This window comes from Nicotiana tabacum, chromosome 14 (genome assembly GCF_000715075.1).
Source record: "Nicotiana tabacum cultivar K326 chromosome 14, ASM71507v2, whole genome shotgun sequence".
Taxonomy (NCBI): Eukaryota; Viridiplantae; Streptophyta; class Magnoliopsida; order Solanales; family Solanaceae; genus Nicotiana; species Nicotiana tabacum.
This window is the reverse complement of record NC_134093.1, coordinates 35,243,183-35,257,929: the sequence shown is the minus strand read 5'-3', so window position 1 is coordinate 35,257,929 and position 14,747 is coordinate 35,243,183.

Sequence of the window (14,747 nt, the reverse complement as noted above, 5' to 3'; positions counted from 1 at the left end):
TGAGGTTTAAATCCCCAAATTCCCGAAATTTCTAGTTTCTACCCTAACCTCTAATTCTACCATGAAAACTCTAGATTTTAGGATGAAAATTCAAGAAATATAATGGGTAATTGAAAGAAAATGGTTTAGAATCACTTACCAACACTTTGGAGAAGAAATGACTCTTGAAAAATCGCCTCACACCGTTTGGTTTTTGAGAAAAATAAATTTTTGGCTAAATCCCGTGTTTGGATTCGGTTAAATGCTGAGCGACAGTGTTCATCGCATTCGCAAGAGCACTGTCGCTTTTGCAAAGAGTATAGGCTGCCAAGCCTTCGCGTTCGCGAGACAGTGCTCGTGTTCATGTAGGCTACCCTTCCCTGGTCTTCGCGTTCGCGAGACAGTGTTCGCGTTCGCGAGACAGTGTTCGCGTTCGCGATGAATAAAAGGTTGACTTCCCCTCCCTAGTGCCTAACACTACGCGTTCGCGATGGGCTTGTCGCGTTCGCGAAGGGTAACGCCACCATCGCTTCGCATTCGTGACCAAGCTTTCGCATTCGCAAAGAAGAAATCCCTGCCTCATCAGTTTACACTTCGCATTCGCGAGAGGACCTTCGCGAACGCGAAGAAGGACATGCTAGAACCCAGACTCTGCAGATAATAACCAGATTTCCAAAGTCCAAAACATCCCGTGGCCTATCCGAAACTTACCCGAGCCCTCGGGGCCCCAAACCAAACATGCACACAAGTCTAAAAATATCATACGGACCTGCTCGCACGAGCAAATATCCAAAATAACACCTAGAACTCTAAATTTAGCACCAAATCAAATTAAATTCTCAAGAACACTTTAAAGTTACTATTTTCTCAAATGGACGTCCGAATCACGTCAAATCAACTCTGTTTCTCACCAAATTTCACAGATAAGTCTTAAATATCATAATGAACCTGTACCAAACTCCGAAACTAAAATACGGATCCGGTACTAGCAATACCAAACATCAATTAATTCTTAAAAATAAATAATTTCCACACTTTTAATTTTTATCAAAAATTCATAACTTGAGTTAGGGACCTCCGAATTCGATTCCGGGCATACGCTCAGGTCCCATAATTCGATACGGACCCACCGGGGCCATAAAAAATAGATCCGGGCCTGTTTACCAAAAATATTGACCGAAGTCAACTAAAATCAACTTTTAAGGCATAAATTCTTATTTTTATCAATTTTCAACATAAAAGCTTTTCGAAAATATGTCCGGACTGCGCACACAAATCGAGGAGGGTAAAAATAAGATTTTTAAGGCTTACGAGCGCAGATTCGAATTCTAAAACATAAGATGACCTTTTAGGTCATCACAATTTCTAACCTTACAGAAACAGATCAAGGAACAGAACAAGTGGATAGAACACCTCCGGGAATTCCCATATCTATCCTACAAGAATAATATGCATAAGTGTTACAGCACCCATTACAGCACATGGCTTCAAACAGAAGAATACACGATAAGTCGAATCGACACTAATAAGATGTCCAAAAAAAGGTTCGAAAACCAAACAAGGGTAATTCCAGATCTAATTGAAGGAGTTAGAAGAATAACGCCGGACCTTCCCGAAACTGAGGAATAAAATTTACTACTGAAATAATATGAAGCTCCGAATAGAGGAATGCATGAAGGTTCAATCGAAATTCAACGGATACAAACAGAGGTGGTTCCTGGGAGATCCGAATCTGAATGCAAAAATCTAAAAACAGGTTTTAGCAAAGTGATACGGGATTGAGGTGGTTCCTGCGAGATCCGAATCTAAAAGCAAGAATCTAAAAAAACATGTCCGAGCAAAGAGATACAGAATTTCCTTCACGTGCTGGAAAATATCTGGACCTTCCCGAACATGTAAGGAATCACCTTGCTAAATTGCAAAATTTCACAGGGCCCTCAATTGAAGGAAGCTCGAACATAAATGAACAATTAGATAAATATTTTCGAAAATAATTATTGAACAGAAAAAATTAGAAGCCACGAGATCAATTGATGAAGAACTAGAACTATCATTGACTTCCCAAATGGTAAGGTTTACGTTGGCCAAGACTAGACACCGAACTTAAAGATAAGTTGATTGAATTTTTACGTGCTAACGTAAATTACTTTTCTTGACCTCATGCTAACATAACAAATATACCACATGAGTTAATGTCTTATATGCTCAATATTGACCCCTTTATAATCTGGTCAAGCAAAAGAAGAAATCAGAGTCAAATAAAAAAATAAAGTTATCAAACTTCGAAAGGTCGGTTTAGTCCGTGAGGTCGAATCATTCAGACTCACTAGCTAACATCAACTCATCATTGCTTTCAAAATTCCAAGGAGAAAGATGGTCTATATATCAAATTATCTCGGAAGTCTTTGTAAATACAATCTTAATTCAAGAAGATAAAGGTACACAATATCTTATCTAGCATAAAATACTATTAGACATGAAAATTAGATATCTACGTTTTGAGAAGATGGCATTAATAGCAGTTACCCTAAATCTAAGGCTTTAGTTTGAATGTCACCCAATTTTCATAGTCACTATGTTTTCATTACATAATATTTTGCATCAACATGAACTGTCAGGAAGACTACCTAAATGGGTAGTCGAACTTAGTGAATATAATATTATTTATCAGCCACTATAAAATCTATTTCATGATGAATTTTAGTGAACATATTACGTGAAGCTGAAAAGAAAATACATGTTTCTTCTGGGATAGTTATCGGATTTGGACCTTCTACACAATTAGGTCCACAAGTATTAAAAGTTCCAAATTAGGGATAATGCTTAATGCATATATCGGAGAAGTAGTTAGACAATTCATAAAAGTTATATTATTACTAACAACGAAGCCGAATATGAAGCATATATTATAGGGCCCGAATTAGTCGGGGACTTAGAGCGAAAATGTTGATTTAACGATTGATCAAATTCGAAAAAACTATGTTGCCCGAGAAAATTGAGTCATATGTGCTAGTCTCAGGTCTAAAGCTGATATCATTGCCTCTGGAAACAACTTCAGGCTCTTATTAAAAAATATCATTTCTGGGTCAAACCGTTTAGGGATCGGGTCATTCCTTATTCGGGCGATCCTCGATCTATCATCAATTAGAATGAAAATAAAGTAAGCTCGACTAATTTAATTTAGAACTGGCATAATAAATTCATTGATTACTTGCAGAATGGGACTTTATCCAAAGACAAGTATGCATTGTCTCATCCCGTACTGCCTTTTGTTGAAGGTAGGGGTGAGCGTTTGATACTTTGGTATAGTATTAAGAACTGCGATTCGGTACTTCGATATTCGGTAAATCAATTGTACATATCAAATATTGTGCCAAAGTAGTTCGGTGCAGTTCTGTATTTCTTGTTTGGTTCAGTACGTTTTCGGTAGACAACCCAGCTAAACTAAAATAATTTTTGCATTAGTATAAAACGTGAAACATAGCTTGCCTTAACACTTTTCAACATTTCATTTTTTGTTTTTGCTAAAAACGTTTTCAAACATCAACACTTGAAATAGGAAAGCATTGTTATGGTCCTTAGGGAACAGTCTGTACTTTGCAACACTTGAAATAGGTTACTTTCTCCTTTGAACGTATCATGACTGCAGGAATGAAACGTATGAAGCCTAAGATGTAAAATCCGTGACAATTCGGAATAACAGTTAGAAAATTCTCAAAACTTGAGATTTTCTCCTTGTAATTGGATATATTGTTCATGGATTAGGTTCTATATAGTGGAGGAGAGGTAGACATCCGAGTCTTTGTTTTGTCAAGAAAAGTAGAAAACTGTATTCATCACATGCTTAGTGTTTTGCTAGAGTACACTCATCAATCAAATAATTCGATTTTTCGGTATATCAAAATATCGAAACATCAATATTGAGGATCGTACTATCGAATTATACCGAAATACTGAATAAACCGATACCAAATAAATTCGGTCCAGTTCGAAATTTAATTTTTCGGATTTTTTGCCCACCCTTAGTTGAAGGAGAATTATATTTAAGAATATTCAAGGTCCCGAAAGGTAAAACTCCAAGGTCCCACACAAACAGAATATATGATTTACTCCGATAATAAGGCTTTAAATCGAAAACTCATCAAAGCGAGTATGACTAGCTCAAATCAAAATATGATATGATGCCTGATAAAATTTTGGAACCTCCGTAGTTCCCGGCTGATGGTAGGCTATAATCTTGTATTTTAGTCGCTTATTACATTCCAATTTACTTAACTTAATTGAGTTTGAGCGTTAATTGCTATTGCTTTGTACTAATTGTGTATTTTATGCCTTGTAGGAGTGATTCCGAGCTATTTAGATGTTATGGAACTAATTCGAGCTAATTGGAGGTTTGAAGTCTGAGTAAAAGGCCAAAGGAATAAGCCGGAGTCGTGTTCACTGGTCGAGGATCAATTCTGGGCGTCAAAATTCAAGGAAGAATAATCTGCTGAAAAAATATACTGGTGCAGTGCACTGGGAGACGCACAGTGTGATGCATCAGTGTAAAAATTTGTCATAAAATAGCAAACTTCAGAGACTAGGTTTTTGGGGTCTGTCGGGAAAAAGCACTAATGCTACGCACCCTGATACGCACAGTGCAACGCATGAAAAGCAATAAGTTTGCAAGTTTTCCTATTTCGGCTAGAAAATAGTGATTTTATTTGGGCCCGACCCTACTTGGAATAAATACATGGAAAATTATATTTTCTGGAATTTTGACACATATAAGACCTAAGGAGGCTAGAGATAAGGTGGAGACGCCAAAGCACAAGGAATTCATCATTCAATCGTCACTCAAGACAAGAGTTTGAATCGTTTAATTCTTTTCTTTATATTTGTGATGAATTACTCCATATCTATGGAGTAGTTCTCTTTTGGGATTGATGGATTTGGTGTTTTGATGATTGTTTATGGATATTAACTCTAGTTTTTATGTATTGAATTATTTTGGGTGATTTAATTATTGCATCTATATTCACATGTTCATGTAACCGAGAGAGACATAACTTGTGATGTTTTTGCATCATCTTGTTGGTTGAATTCATTATTTTTTCTTAGTAATCGAAAGAGGTTAGTTGAATTATTGTTTAGACCTAGTTAGGAGGATAATCGAAAGAGGTTCTCCTAAATACCAATCCACTACGAATTCGTGCATATCGTCACCGAGCATAAATTAGTTTATATTGTGAGATTGAGACTTAATCGAGAGAGGAGTTTTTACTAAACGTTTGAACTAATAATTGAGTGAATTCGAGAGACTCACTTGAACATTAGAAGTGAATTAACGAGATTTAAATCAAGACAATTATCTTGCACTTATCCAATCAACTTCTATTTTCTCCTATTGATATCTTTTTTGCTTAATTTTATTCAATTGTCATTAGTCAATTAGATCAGAGTCTTAGTTAATTTTAGTTCTTAATCATATAATCTCAATTGTTGATCATCTTGGATAGCAATAAAACTATAAACTACGATAATAATTGTTTAACTCCAATCCCTGTGGATACGATATTTTAAATTACTATATTCGACTAGCGAGTATATTTTAGTGTGTGTTTTGCGCTCGTCAAATTTTGGCACCGTAGCCAGGGATTGGCAATCAATAGTGTTTGAAATAGTTTGTAGTGCTAATTCAGGAATTTTAATTTTAATTTTTATTTTTATTTTATTTTTCCCTTTTTACTGTTGGTGTTCTTTGAATGTGCATAGGTTACAGGTTATATTAGTGCATGACCCGATCTTCTGGAAAGGAATTGCTACCATACGAGCCGGAAATTGAAAAACAACTACGACAGTTAAGGAAGGAAAGAAATCTTACCGAGACGTTAGAAAAGAATGAGCAATCCTTAACCAAAGATATGGCTGGAAACGGGGAAGATAATGTTGATTTGGCTGCGAGAGAGGCAACCCAACTTATCGGAAACACAACTCCCGATGCTGGGAGACCACTTGGTGATTACGCTAGACCGGTCTACAACCAAGACTTATCAAGTGTGAGACCTACTCCAGTCGCAGCCAACAATTTTGAATTGAAGCAAGGGTTGCTCCAAACTCTCCAAAATAGTTGCGTCTTCAGAGAAAAGATGAATGAACATCCAAACAATCATCTAATGGACTTCGAGAAGATAATGAACACCTTTCAATACAATGGTGTGTCGCAAGATGCAGTTTATCTAAGGGCATTCCCCTTCACACTTAAAGATGATGCAAAGCACTGGCTTCAAAGCTTGCCTAATGGATCGATTAGAACATGGGATGAGATGTCCAGAAAATTTCTTGACAAATATTTCTCATCAGCTAAGACGGGAAAGTTTAGAAGGGAAATCCACAACTTATGTCAGAATGAGACCGAAACGGTATTTGAAGGTTGGGAGAGGTTCAAAGAAATAATGCGTAAGTACCAGCATAGTGGAATAGAACTCTGAATTCAACTCTAGGATTTTTGGGATAGATTGACACCAACTTCACGCAGGACATTGAGCAATGCAGCTGGAGGCACGTTGATGAAAAAGACTCCAGAGGAGATAGTTACAATTCTAGATGAGTTGTCTGAGGATGCAAATCAGTGGCCCTCTGAAGTTGCTGAAAGAAGAAGAACAACGGGTGTTTACCAAGTTGATGCTAACACATCTATGCAGGTACAACTTGATGCCATGGCAAAGGAAATAAGGAAGCTAACTTTATCTTCAACACACAGTGAGCCTCCTGCAGCATGTGACATATGTGGTAGAGGACACCCTACTCATGAGTGTCAAGCCTCGATCGAGGAAGTTAATGTTGTTGGTAATTACAACTTCAATGCAATGGGTCAGAAGCACCCCGATTTTTCATGGAGTTCACCTGGGGGTACAACAAATGCATGGCAACAAAATAACTCCATATTTCAAGGAGCTCCTGGTTTCGTAAATCAGCAGAGGCCACAGTTTCAGCCTCAACAGCCAATTCAATCTAGGTTAGAAGGTCTGATGAAGTCATTCATTGTCAAGACATATGAGATATTAGATGCTCATGGTGCAGCTATTAAAGAACTTGGGACAGGTTTGTGAAGATTGGAGAGACAAGTGGGACAAATTATAACTATATTATTCGAGAGAATTCCGGGTACTCTGCCAGCTGATACTGAAAAGAATCCCAAAGAAACGGTAAATGTTGTGACCTTGAGAAGCAGACAAGTGTTGAAAGATCCCACTCCAATTCGCAAAGAAGATGCGCCTGAAAAAGAAAGTGGTAAGGAGCTGAAAATTAAAGATGATGATAAAAAGACTGAGAAGAAGAAAAGCAAGAAGGGAGATGAGAAAAAGAAAAAGGAGGAAATTTCAAGAAGGGAGGAATCCAATGAAGAGAGCAAGCACATGCCTGCTTTACATTTTCCCCAAAAGCTCTATAGAAAAAAGCTGGATAAGTGGTTTAAGAGATTTCTAGATATGCTGAGACATGTTAATGTAAATTTTTCATTCACGAAAGTTCTCTCACAAATGCCAGCTTAAACAAAATTCTTGAAGGAGATCCTTACAAAGAAAAGGAAGGTCGAGGAGACATCAATGGTCAAACTCACAGAGCATTGCAGTGCTATCTTGTAAAATAAACTCCCACAAAAACGTGAAGATCCAAGGAGTTTTACTATACCTTGCTCCTTAGGCACTCTTAACTTTGATAAATCTTTATGTAACTCTAGTGCCTCAATTAATCTAATGCCATTGTTTATTTACAGAAAACTGGAGAAGGAGATTGGAGAGATAAAGTCGGTGCCAATATCTTTGCAGCTGGCAGACCAAACGACTATAACACCCGAGGGGATAGTAGAAGATGTTTTGGTGCGGGTGGATAAGTTCGTGTTTCCTGTAGATTTTATAGTGGTGAATATGGAGGAGAACAAGGAGGTCCCCATCATCCTAGGAAGACCATTTTTAGCAACGGGTAGAGCTGTACTGGATATATATGATAGAAAACGCATGCTTAGAGTGGGTGAGGAAACGATGACTTTTGAGATGAATATAGCAACTGGAGTGAAAAGGGAGAAGACAACTGCAAGTGTTGAGTGGAAGCTGAAGAGTTCAAAAGAGAAGGCTCCAGTGATTGAGAAAGACAAGTGTGGGGTTTACCCCAAGAAGGCTGAGAAGAAGTTGTCTGCGTGGATGTGTGCACTAGTTCAGGCGTGTGGAATGGAGCCCGGCTTCAACTCAGACCCCGACTTAAAATTCAGGGAAGTTTTCTTTACCTTATATTTTTTAATTGTGTATCATAGGGATACGCCACAACTTAAAGTACGGGGTAGGGGGATATTTGTATGTTGTATGTATATGTATTTTAGTGTTTGTTAAATTTAGTAGTTAGAGATAGAAAAAATTGGAAAAAAACATAAAAAATTTAAACTTTTCGACTTTTACCGACGAATATATATCATTCGACAGGTTTCTTGAGAGATTTAAGTCAAAAGAAAAAGACAACAAGATTTTCTTTTGTTAGGTAGTGTAATAATCCTCCCTTGATTTTTTTTGTGTCGCGGTTCTTTTCCAAGGGTATTGTTTGAACCGGTGTAGTTAGTTTTTGTTTATAGAAGTAGGAAACCTTGTACTATGATTTGAATTGGAAGCAATATATCTTGACTTTATTATGCCTTGAGAATAGTGAGTGCTTTAGTTGTGACACTTAGGCTCAATTTTTTACTCTTGCATAAACACCTTATATTGTATAAGTTTAACTTTGCTTAACTGCTTTGACTAGAGTCTTGATCATCCAATCTTGAGTGAGTTATGTGCCATGTGTGTGTGAGATTTTTGTATTATTTTGTGCATTATATTTGATGTCTAGAACTTGCCCCCGTGTATTTGCAAAGCGAAATAGTAGTTTTGTTCAGTCTAGGAAGTGATATACGCATTTCTTTGTTGAGCCAGTTATATGCTTTTTTCCACCTAATTTTTATGTATCTTAGTTAACCCCGTTGAGACTGCAATCCTATTTCTTTTGGCAACCACATTACAAGCCTTACCCATTTATTTGAATTGATCATCTATTTGAACCATTTACCTCTTGTGAACACTTGGATTTGGTATGAACTTTGTAAAAGTTAAAGTGTGGGGTGTTGGTTGGGATTTCGAGTGGAACTATTGAAATAAGGAAAAAGGTGCACTGTTTTAAAAAAGTAAGAGCCACTTGAATTGAAAAAAAATAAAAAAAGAAAGAGATTAATTGTGCTATCGTGAAAAATATTCCTTGATAGTGGTTACTTATGATATAATTGTGCTTAAATAAGCTGAGAGTTAATGTATATTTATGTGAAAGTGGAGTTATGATTTGACATAAGTGTGAGATTTCGTACAATGAAATGTATGTATTAAAGTGCTTAAGGAGGTATAGTCACTCTTATATCTAAATGTATCTTACCCGCCCCGCAGCTTACATTACAACCAATGAAAATCTTATTTGATCCTTGACTGAATGGGCTCTATTAGTTGAGTAGTACACTACGGACAAGCCTATGGTACATCTTTTGTGGCATATGAATGTTGTTTTTGAGAGTGAGTAAATTCTTTCTATCTTGAGTTCCTAATTATTCTTAACTTTTATTGTGTATGGAACTACTCTCTATTATTGTGAGGGCACTTGATTCATGAAGGAAAAGCAAGGTTGTTGACCTCTATATTAGAGTAAGTAAGTGAGTTGTAAATAGTGCATGGTGCTTTTGAGGCAATTCTTGAGGTGAAGATGTTACACTATTGTGCTTAGTCTATTTTAAATATTCTTGGTGTAATGAGTTAGGAGAGTTGCTTAGTAAGGTTGTGTCTATATAAAGTGTGGTGTGATTGCTCAAGGACGAGCAATGGTTTAAGTGTGGGGTGTTGATGGTAGGCTATAATCTTGTGTTTTAGTCGCTTATTACATTCCAATTTACTGTACTTTAATTGAGTTTGAGCGTTAATTGCTAGTGTTTTGCACTAATTGTGTATTTTATGCCTTGTAGGAGTAATTTCGAGCTATGTAGATGTTATGGAACTAATTCGAGCTAATTGGAGGTTTGAAGTCTGAGTAAAAGCCCAAAGGAATAAGCCGAAATCGTGTTCTGGGGTCGAGGATCATTTCTGGGCATCAAAATTCAAGGAAGAATAATCTGCTAAAAAAATACACTGGTGCGGCGCACTGGGCGACGCACAGTGCGACACATCAATGTAAAAATCTGTCAGAAAATAGCAAACTTCAGAGACTGGGTTGTTGGGGTCTGTCAGGAAAAAGCACTAATGCTACGCACCCTGCTACGCATGAAAAGCAATAAGTTTACAAGTTTTTCTATTTCGACTAGAAAAAGGGTGATTTTATTTGGGCCCGACCCTACTTGGTATAAATACATGAAAAATAGTATTTTCTGGACTTTTGACACATATAAGACCTAAGGAGGCTAGAGAGAAGGTGGAGAAGCCAAAACACAATGAATTCATCATTCAATCCTAACTCAAGACAAGAGTTTGGATCATTTAATTCTTTTCTTTATATTTGTAATGAATTACTCCATATCTATGGAGTAGTTCTCTTTTGGGATTGATGGATTTGGTGTTTTGATGATTGTTTATGGATATTAACTCTAGTTTTTATGTATTTAATTATTTTGGATAATTTAATTATTGCATCTATATTCGCATGTTCATATAATCGAGAGAGGCATAACTTGTGATATTTTGCATCATCTTGTTGGTTGAATCCATTGATTTTTCTTAGTAATCGAAAGAGGCTAGTTGAATTATTGTTTAGACCTAGTTAGGGGGATAATCGAAAGAGGTTTTCCTAAAGACCAATCCACTACGAATTCGTGCATATCTTCACCGAGCATAAATTAGTTCATATTGTGAGGTTGAGACTTAATCGAGAGAGGAGTTTCTACTAAACATTTGAACTAATAATTGAGTGAATTTGAGAGACTCACTTAAACATTAGAAGTGAATTAATGAGAGTTAAATCCCAAATATTTATCTTGCACCTATCCAATCAACTCTTATTTTCTCCTATTGATATCTTCTTTGCTTAATTTTGTTCAGTTATTAGTCAATTAGATCTAGAGTCTTAGTTAATTTTAGCTCTTAATCATATAATCTCAATTGTTGATCATCTTGGATAGCAATAAAACTATAAACTACGATAATAACTGTTTAACTTCAATCCATGTAGATACGATATTTTAAATTACTATATTCGAATAGCGAGCATATTTTAATGTGTGTTTTGCGCTCATCACCGGCCAGGGTAAAAAAGAACTTCGGTATCGTCCATATGTTAGAACTGGACCATTTGAAAGTCCATCAACATCGAAAGTAGCTATCCTATTGGGGACTATCAAATTATGATTACAGTATTTGAGTTCTCATACCTCAAAACTCGAACACTAAAACTCGAACACTATGGGGACTACTCATACTGGAAGATTAGTCAATTTGACTTGACATTATAAGAAGTCATACAAACAGTCAATTGCCTTGGGGGATAAAATTTTTAAGAGTATTCCAACATCATTTACCACCATGTTAATTCAGTTAGTTGCCTTATTCATATCAAGCACATACACTTCAAATAGTGTTGCACCAATTCTTCTAAAATATATATACTACACGTGCACAAAAAGGATTGAGACTTTCATGTTAAAGTCAAAAACCCCACGATAATAAAAAGATGAAAGTTTTATGTCTGAGTCGAGAATGAAACTTTCCTAAGATTAATATACGCAAATATACCACCATAATAAAGTTCACTTTGAACAAACACGTGGCTTATATTCGGTCCAGCGACGATCATTCAAGTTAAACATATAAGCATTTCTTAAGGGCTCATTGTATTATGTCTCAGATATATTATCCCATTTCGTTAGTAAATGACTTACTATTTGGCATTATACTCGGATCACTTATCCCGTATATATTAATGAAAATGTCAATTATCATTTTCGGACATGTGTCCCCTTCTACTTGGAAGTATGTTCATATACTCCAATTCAGATCAACATCTAATCGGACTAAATGTCTATTTGAGACAAATCTACTGAGATATATATTTATCCGGGATCAATATTTCCTTAGACTCAATGTCTTACCGGGATCAATATTCCCCTAAATCTTATTGGGGTCAATATTTTCATAAATTCTATCAGGATTAATACCTCCTCAAACTAAAAGTCTACGCGGATCAATCGATCCAACTTTACTCCTAAGTGAAAAGGAGATGTCCTCTTCACAACACTTAAAATATATAAAATGGCCCTTTTTTATTTAAAAGTTAGACAACCAAAGGTGCAACTTTAAGACATTGCACATGAAATGATGCATCCAAATATATATATTTCAAGTCTATAAGACTAAATATGAGCACTCAAATAAATTTTTAAAGTGCCAAGAAAAGTTAGCACTCGGATAATTCCCTACAGTACCAAATAATATCTAGACAAGAGTGATTACAGTACTTATATTTGTAGTACCTATATCTTTGTGATTACAGTACTTATATTTGTAGTACCTATATCTTTCTCAAATCAGAGAATTCTCTCTATCATTCGTCATGATAGTGGAAATATCATCTAGCTTGGAGACGAAAGTGAGTAGGCTCGGGATTGGTTTGGGGATTACCCTAACTATACTCGAAAAACTTTTTCCTTCCCCTGTCAAATCTTTTCTTTGGAAGGCATGCAAGGATACTCTCCAGATAAGTACCCATAGTACTCTTCTTCTAAAGCCATCCAATCAAATGGCTAATGGTCGAATGCTTTGTTTCTCGGTCGTAAAATTGACCGGATGCATTAAATTTTTGGACTTTATCAAAACCAGAAGTATAAAATTCTTGGTTATTAACATCCATGGTCTCTAAGGATGTGAGATTATAAAAATTTAAAATTTTAAAAGTTTAAAAGAAGAGTCAAAACTCAAAGTTTAAAAGTTTCGGATGAACATTAAAAACCTGAGATCAAGCTTTCTGTGGTAGTGATACTTTTTCAGCACCTGCCGATCATTGACGAAAGGAAAATAAGTGGCAGGGTTTTCATCTAAATCCCTAAGTTCTCCATTATTTTTTCTTTGTCTGGTTTTTGTCCCTATTGGATTTTTCCGTCAAGGTTTTTAGTGAGGCAGAGGTGAGGGAGGAAAAGATAAAATCTTTCACTTCCCGGTCACATCACAGTGGGTAACCAGAAAGTGGGGGTACTATCTGTATTAGTGAAAAATAGACTCTTGGGTCTATTAAATGGCGAAACGTGTCAGAAAAATTATGAGAAAAGTGAAGAATGACATGTAAAGATGATACGTGAAACACCCTCGGGACAAAACATACTCATATCGTGTCTGTTAGTCTAGGAACTGATATAGTATAGCCCTGGATCAGGTACGGGAGAATTGCTCATAATTACACATGAGAAAAAAATTAATTAATCTCGAATTACATGAGATTTACCATCATTACACCATAAGTTATAAATCAATTATGTAACGTACAATAAATGCAATAAAATGGTTGTAACGGGCAGAACAAGACAACCAATTACGAAATTGACTCAACAGGCACGAGATTGGCTTAACAGGTACACGATTGACTCAACATGCACGGACTGACTCATCAGTTACGGAATTAACTCATCAGTTACAGAATTTCAACATTTACTCAGTTGTTACAAGTCTTCCAAAATTAACAGATGGATTGAGTAAATGCTTATAATGGACCCATAAAACAAGGAGAATGGTTACTTAGATTTAATCCTATAAATAAACACACGTTACCTTTATTATAATCATCTAATTTTCTTCTCTACAGTTCTGCACATTGTAATTCATAGCAATTTGCTCCCAAGTTTGCCATAGTTCGGCTCCTCAAGCTCTGTTCCGCTCATCATCCTATCAAGGATCATCCAATAAGAATTATTTATTTTCTGCTTTATTTTTATTATATTATCTGCCATTGAATTTATTTTTCACTTCTCTATCACATTGTATTAACAAAAAATTATATCTTTCGGATCTAATCGATTGTTTGTGCCCCGTCATATCAAATTAATTGTTTTGACCTTAAAAATTATTTTTGGGTTAAACATTAGGATCACTCAATACAACGGTACAGACATGATACCAAGCAAACTCATTAAAAGACTAAGTCGGACATTGAAAATAAAAACACAACAAAAGACTTTCGCAACTTTGTTATATTGAAATCAAGTGGCTTTTTCTTGTTGAACTCATTCCTTTTTGTTCCAAAGTAACTCTAACAAGTTAAGGTAAGGTAGATATGCCTGAAAGAGAGCTTGCTTGTAGTTTTGAGAATGTACCAAATTTCTTTCTCATCAAATGTTTTATCTACAGAATTTTCCGTTAGCCTCAATAAGTTGCCCCATTATTATTGATAATGATGTCATTTTATCAACATCTTTCAGTATGTGTTCAATTATGTTAAGCAGCGCCATGTCGTCGGCTGCCTATCATAGCTTCAAGTTTTGGGTAAGGCAAAATAGACGGAGAACATGTCTATTTTCGAAAGTTGGAGGAGAATTTTTTATTGTTAACACAAAGCTGGAGGGCGCAAATGATTTCACCCTTTAGATTTGGGTTTATAAACCTAAATAACCTCATACTCCCTCCTTTCTACTTCATATGACTCTCTCTTTATCGTTGGTTAAAAATGCCATCTGTTTATATTTGGAACTCAATAGTTTTAAACCTTTTATTTTACTTTAATTACTACATGATTCTATAGCTATACAAAAATTA